Source organism: Pteropus vampyrus, unplaced genomic scaffold (assembly GCF_000151845.1).
Source record: "Pteropus vampyrus isolate Shadow unplaced genomic scaffold, Pvam_2.0 Scaffold4, whole genome shotgun sequence".
Lineage (NCBI taxonomy): Eukaryota > Metazoa > Chordata > Mammalia > Chiroptera > Pteropodidae > Pteropus > Pteropus vampyrus.
In genome coordinates, this window is record NW_011888785.1 from 9,868,249 (window position 1) to 9,876,172 (window position 7,924).

Below are 7,924 nucleotides of genomic sequence, written 5' to 3' on the forward strand. Positions count from 1 at the left end.
ATATCATCTCTTGGAAATATATCAGTAGAAAGCAATAAAGCAGATAGAAACTCAGATAGCTATATATTATTGATAAATTTAAAGTATGTGCTAAGCTGAAATTCCAATAGAATGTGGTAGTCATAATGCACAGCATTGATTTTTATCCACAGAAATTGAGAATTAACTTACATATACCATAGGATCTCACAAATGCTTGGAAGCTTAAAACGGAATATAAGATCTGAATTAACTATGACACGTTTCTCAGAACTCGAACACCTAAACCTTTGTCCTTCAAACTACTTCATTATTATGTCACAAGTGTTCCCTTCACCTTATACTAAGATCTCTTTTCTTTGAAATCCAGATGCTGATACTAAAGGATTATTTTGTTTGATTATGTCAATTGTGATCATAGCCTAAATCCCATCTCCTCTCTCATCTTCAGGCACTACTGGATTATAAACTGAAGAAATTGACATTCTATCTCTGTTAACCTTTAGAGATGCTCAAGGAACTATTCTTTGTTTGTGAAGCCATCTAATTGCTAATCTATAATCCTTTTAATATGCTCTGCTTTTTGGATTGATCTATTGCCAGCTGACCTAACACTGCCCATAGCTATATTAATCCTATTATTCACATCCTATTACAGAGTATCAGTAAAACTATTTAATGAATCCTGAAAAGCCTGCTTGCCAGACACCAATATTAAGGATGATTACACATGTATTCACTCTCTTATTCTTAATTATAAGCTTCTGGTGTATTAATTGTATTCAGTGGGGTTCAGAGCTTTTCTTCTCTACAGCTATCTGGAGCAAACACTAGGTTTTGGGGAAATATCAGTTTTTCTAAATGTCATTACCATACATCTTGTTTTGATTTTTCTTAATGGTAAATAAATTCACAGGATAAAATGTTGTAACATATTTAGAGATTAAATTCTGTTATACGGTAAATAAAGTGTATGGTGTATAGTAGAATTAAGTAGGATTTATCAAGAGTAGATAAAATATTCTAGAGAAAGGTCTGCATTTTGAGCTCCTGATATATTCACAGTACCATTAATCCCCTAATAGGATGGATAAATCTGTCTTGAATGATAAGTCTACTTGTTAAGGGAAGTACATTCTCTATTGAATTAATCATCCCATATGAAAGTGGAAAGTATCACCAGCCTGGAAAACTATGATACCTTATCATCAATTTTAGTCCGATGAGTAGCTAAAGAGAATCATTTTGGGGGGGAAAAAAAAAGTGAAATGTATTGGTAATGATACTTCTTTTATTAAAAAAAAAAAATTTGAACAAGTACATTTCTAAAACAAAAACAATATTGTTGATGATGTTATTGTATTTCATGAATGGACAACTAGTTGCAGTTTTATGGTAAATAAAGGTTCCGGGGACCGAAGCTTGTGGTTGGGTGAGGAATTTGGAATCTGCAGAATGGAATCCAGTGTCTATAAAGTAAGAGTTGAGCCAATACTAAGAAGCTATGGATCTTGGAAGTACTTAGAATCTTGGGAGACAATAAAATATACACATACACAATGTTATTGCAACCTCCTTCTAGAGAATCCATCATGCAAAAAAAGTTCTAGAATGTAAAGCCATCATTACCCTCTAATATATATTGTCTCTTTGCTAAATCATCGTGATGTCATGGGTTATATTTAAAGACCGGGGTCTTATGCAAAAATTTACATTGGTCTCTTTTCTAGCCCTTGATTGACGGAAATACCACCTCTAGTTTCCTGCTGAGTGTGTATGAGAAAAGTAGGATGCCAATAAAATATAGGACATTAGGTTAAGTTAAATGGATATTTTTAAGAATAAGTATGTCTCAAATATTACATGAGACAGACTTATACAAAACAAAGCAGCCACCTTATATCTGAAAATCAAACATAACTTGGTATTATGTGTTTTTATTTGCTAAATATGGCAATTCCAGAAAGGAGCCTGAAAGTTTGGAGAAAAAAAAATAAAAGAAACATTTTATACCTCCACTGCAGATATTTCTTTAACTATGGCTTTTTCTGTATTGGTCCACAACAAGAAAGATTATTCCAGATGTGGCTATGTGGATAATAATATTAAAATTATCCATCTCAGTGTTTTACCATTTTGGTGGACACTAGCTTTTTCTTTTCCTGACTTTATTTTTTAATTTTCTTTGATGCAGTATTATTTAACTTAGCCTTTTGGAACATGTTTTTAAAGGAAGGATATATATAAAAGTAAAGTAATATTGAATTAAATGAGACCTTTCTCTGTACAGGTACAATTTTCAAAACAGCAAGAGAGAGAGATTTTACACAGTAAAGTAGAAGCATTTAGAATTGAAACTCAAACCAACTAAAATAAATTCGTACTTCAATTGTGACCTTCATAGCCCCCTAAATGCATTTTAAACAGTAGGTTGCTTTTCTTTTTTATAGCGTAGAGCTGCAGGTAATCTTAAAGGAGAACAGCAAATGTTATGCACTGAGCCAGTTATGCAGGAAACATGCCAGGTCCACATTTCCCCACCTGCCAGTCCTACTTCTTTCCTGTTGTGTTTATCTTAGAACTGGGGCTAGAGTTTGATCAGCAGTGCAAAGTTAAGGTGAAGTCGGCAAATAAATGTTTGCATATTTCTACTTTCATACACGTGGTCTATAATTACTCAAAGTCTCTAACTTGCAGAAAGAGAAGCGAGATATAAATTGGTTAGAAATACTAAGTTCTATATGAGTCTTTTAAACGTAATATAGGAGTTTCACAAGCCTCTCTCTCATGGCACTACTGTTTATTTTATTTTGGCAGTTTTGTCAATCCTAGCTCTTTGGAAGTCCTTAATACAATGAAATAACTTAAGTCCTGACATCCAAATATATGATCTCTTTTTTCTCTCACTCACAGCTACTTTTAGACATTTTTTACTTTCTTCATTAATTTATTTCAAATCATTCCCAACACTCCAATAGTAATTATTATTTTTCCAAAGTGCATGATTTTTATAATTTTGTTATAAGCCTTATTAGCAACTTTATTAGACATATTATTAAATTCGATAAAGTTCAGAGCATTCTACAATCTACTCAAAAATGTTTAAAATCTAAATAACATTTTTCAAAGCTATTGATTGAGAAAATTTAGAAACAAAGATCAAATATATGCTTGATAATGAAATCAATGTACATACTGCAAAGTGTTTCAAAATACTTTCTAAAAAATAAAATAAAAATAATAATTTAGGTAATTTGCTGAAGAACAATTAATTATCTCCTTTTAGACCAGTATTCAAAAGAAAATTAACTGGACCAAAAATATCATTATATGGTCAAAAATAATACGTATTTAGAATTTCAGGAATAAAATATCTACCCATTGCTTTTTCGTTTTTATTTTTAAAACTTTTTTTTTTGATTGATGAAAATTTACTTAAGTTCAAATACACAGATCTTAATTATGGAACTTTCTGAGTTTTGATGTGTGTATACAGTACAAAATGACCTAATCAAAATATCATTTCCATTACTGCAGAAAATTCTTGTGTGCTCTTTTCTAATTAATCCCCAATCGCAAATAGATAACCACTATTCTAATTCTATTAAACATAAATAAATCTTGCCTATTTAAACTTCATATAAATGGACTCATTCCATTTACATGGCTTCTCTTACTCAACACAAAGTTTCTAATATTCACTCATGTGGTTTTATCATTCATTATATGATAATAAAAAATATTACTTCTCTATTCTCTAGTTGTTGGATACTTGATGTGTTTGCAGTTTGAGATCAATAAATAACACTTCTATGGACATATGTATACAAATCTTTTGTGGATGTATGTTTTTGTTGCTTTTCAGTATATAATTTGACTCCACAGGATAGATGTATGTTCGAATTTACAAGAAACAGCCAAACAGTATTTTATCTAGTCCATGGATTGGCAAATATCTTCTTAAAAGGTCACATATCTAATATTTTAGATTTTTTTAAAAGTCATAAATTGCAAATACTCAATTCTTCTATAACAGCACAAAAGTAGCCACAAGTAATATGTAAGTTAATGGATGTAATAATGTTTTAATAAAATTTTATTTATCAAAACAGGTGGCCAGGACATGGATCACAGTTTGCCAACTTCTGATCTAGTCCAACAATCTCTGCCTTCTAATTAAAGTGTTTAGTTCATTGACATTTCATGTAATTATAAAGTGGTTATGTTATTTTCTTCTACTTTCAGAACACCTGGGTTTTGCTTCTTTGTTTCTTTTGTTTCTTTTGATCCTGCTTTCTTTTGGGTTAGCTGAGTATTTTTTAAATTGCTTTATTAGTTTTTTCTTCATACCTCTTTGTGTTATGTAGAGCTAAGGGTAAATGTACCTTTTCAAGTTATCATAGCCACCTAGAACTATTATTATATTTCACGCAAAATATAAAAACTTTGAAGCAATGAAATTTTATTTACATCACCTAAATCCATTCCTTGTGCTTCTGAGTCGTATATTTTAATTATACATACATTATAAACATAAAAAGTCATCATTTTCAAATAGTCAGTTATCTTTTAAAGAGAGAAGGAAAAACAAAAAGAAAGCCTCTCATATTTACTCATATATTTACTAATTATAGTGCCCTTATACCTTTCTGTATCTAAATTTTTATCAGGTGTCATTTCCTTTCAACCTAAAGAACATTTTTCAGTACTTCTTATATTGCAGGACTGCTGATGAAAAACTTTCTTGGCTTATTTTTCTCTGAAATATTTTTTATTTTACCTTCAGTTTTAAAGATTATTTTTGCCGAATATTTGTATTTTTCATCCTTGCTCTTTGCTATTATCCTTAGATCTAAATCTTAATATTTTCAACAAAATTTGGAAATTTTCAACCATTATTTCCTCTAAAAACCTTGTGCCTAATTTCCTCCCTCTACATCTTTCTGGGATTCTATTTACATATATTTTATGTGGTTTTAGATTATCTCATAGTTTACTGGAATACTGTTATTTTTTTTTTAATTTTCTTCTTTTATCTTTACATTCTCCAAATCGGATTATTTAATCAACATGACTTCATATTCACTGACCCATTATTCTGTAATCTTAAATTCATTGTTAAGCCTAGCTATTGAACTTTCTATTTCAAAAATAGTAATATTAGTTTTAGCATTTCCATGTTTTAGTTTTTATTTCTTTGATATGACCTATATATTTACTCATCATGACTATCCTTTAAGTTTTTATGGGCTTTATAATTCTTACATGCTAATTCCAACATTTGAGTTATCCTGTTATCTGATTCTACTGTCTACTTTTTCCCTTGACATTTGGTCATTCTTTTCCATGTCTTTGCATGAGGCATTAGTTTGTTTCAAGTTATTTATTGTATACTAGACTATAGATAAAACATTATAGGGACTGGGGATTTTTATATTCTAAAGTGTATGGATTTTCCTTCTGGCAATGAGTTTAATTAATGACTCAATTAAAATTCAATCTTGCTTTTATATTTTTTTAGAAAGCATTTGTTTTGATTTTGGTCTTATTCTGATGCAAAACTTTTAGTCCTAAAATTTAGTCACTAAGCATAAACTGTAACCATTCTTGGGTTTCAATACAAAACCCAAAGTATTTATTACCAAATGCCTCATATATAAAAGTCAAACTGAAGATTCTGCAGTAGGAAGATGGTTAAATTCATGCTCAACTTTCAGAGTTCAGCTTTGTTTTCCATGGACTTTTGAAGTCCCCTCTGGATATATGTAAAATTAGAGAATATTGTAGATGTTTGGACTCCTCCCTCTGTGAATCTTTTCCTTTCCTAATTTTCTCTCTTAATGGATAGCTTTCTATGCAGCCCTGACCTTTATACTCTGATACCACAGGCTTTCTTCTTGAGCTCTAATTTCCCCATGCGCACAATATTGGGAATGCTCTCTGGTGGAAAGCTATATAAACAAGTATCTCACTCAGTGAATATTTTCTTACTTCAAGGGTTACATGCCCTCTAGTTTCTGCTTGCTTTAGTTACTTTTCAATGCCTTCAAATTGATATTTTAATATTTTTATCAGAGATTATAATTGTTATCTCTAAGAGGGATAGTCTGATAAAAAGCTACTTTTCCATATCTAGAACCAAAACTCCAAATAAACTGTTTTTTGAACAAATTAAATTTAGCATTTAACTCTCTTGTCTGTATCAATTATTATGACAGGTTAAAAAGTTGCAGAAATAAATCAGATATGATATGTTATTTGGTGAAGAAAACACAAATTTGCTTTGTAAAATGTAAATTTATAATCAATGAGATATAGATAGATAAATACTGATGATAGATAACTCATTTTCAAATAAACATATTATCTCAAGACATTGACTAAAATTTAATAATATTCTTTAACCACGAGCATTTGCTTTTATAAAATATGGGTAACAGAAACATATAAGATATATAGTCATTATTTAGATTAATCTTATTGTAGCTTTTATAAAACATATGTGTTGGGTATAACACAAAGGATAGAATCTAATAAGAAAGCAAACTACCTACTCAATTTTGTTGCATAATACTGAAAATTATATAAACTGTAACATTTTTAAGGTATTTTAGTAAGACATTTGAAAATTTCTATGATAACATGCCTATTAATTCATATATATAGTCACATACATTTATATTCATATATGTTCAATGAGAAATTTTATGTATCTATAAGCCAGAGACTATACTATAATTATTATAAAAGATGACAAGTCCAATAGAGGACCACATACAATGTTATGATAATACAGAAGTGTGTTTGATCAAATATGCTTTGGTAAGGTTGCTAATAAGCAGATTACTGAAGCCTTCTCAAAGATAACATTAATGCCAAGTAAGCAATCCTGTGAGCAATCCTTTAGAGTTTGTGATAATGATCTGGAAATAGTTTCCTTGGCTTTCCAATGATGTGTGAAATTCTCCTGTTGTACCACTTAGGAAAAGTTGAGATTAATTTAACCAAAGATGGGTTCTTTGCAGTATTGCCAGTAAATAGACACACCTACAGTGTGTCTGATGTCATCTCAGAAGGCAGAAGACAATAGAGCTAAATAGGTCTTACTTTTTTTTAAATTACTCACAGTGAAAGAAATAACATCAGTATCAACTATAATTTTTGTGTGTGCTGCAATTAATTTTGGTGTGTGGTCAGTAGACTAAAATTCCTTGGCTTTCTCTGAAGAAACATATCAAGAAGAAAAAGGGATAATGGTTCTAATTTTTGTGACATTTAAAAAGATACGTGACATCTAAATTAGCTGATAAAAAGTTATTCTAAAATAAAGGTGAACAAAATTATGTTTAAATTTTAGTATTCATATGTATAAAACAATATCATTTATGTTTTATGCATACTTTATAGCAAGCATATTTAATCACTTCCTATCAGCAATGTAACGAACATGGTATATTTATATCTACAATGCAGTCCTATTTTTAATTATTAAAGATGCGTTAGGGTTAGGGAAATAAAAATAAATAAATACAAATTTAAAAAGATACACATGCTAGCTGTTTTTCTACTTTAAAACACCTATTTACTCATGACTATGTTTTATTTGATAATGAGCCTGGCCAGAAACAAAGAGAGAAAAAAATAGTTTTATTCTGGAAAAAATGTCACACATTACAATAATACACAGCATTGAGAAAGTAGAGTTCTCTCTATATTTATTTGTATTGGGTGGATAGAGGAAGAAAAGGATATGTTTAAGCATAATAAAATATTAGCTTAATTTAATGGGTGGGATATTTTAAAATTATATTTAATAAACATTTTTTCTGACACTTAAATATTGCTTTGAGTTTAACATAAATGACATTGTTTTCTTCCTAACATCTTAACAAATAATCATCCATTGATTAATTCAACAAATATTAGCTGATTTTTTTTTTTTTTT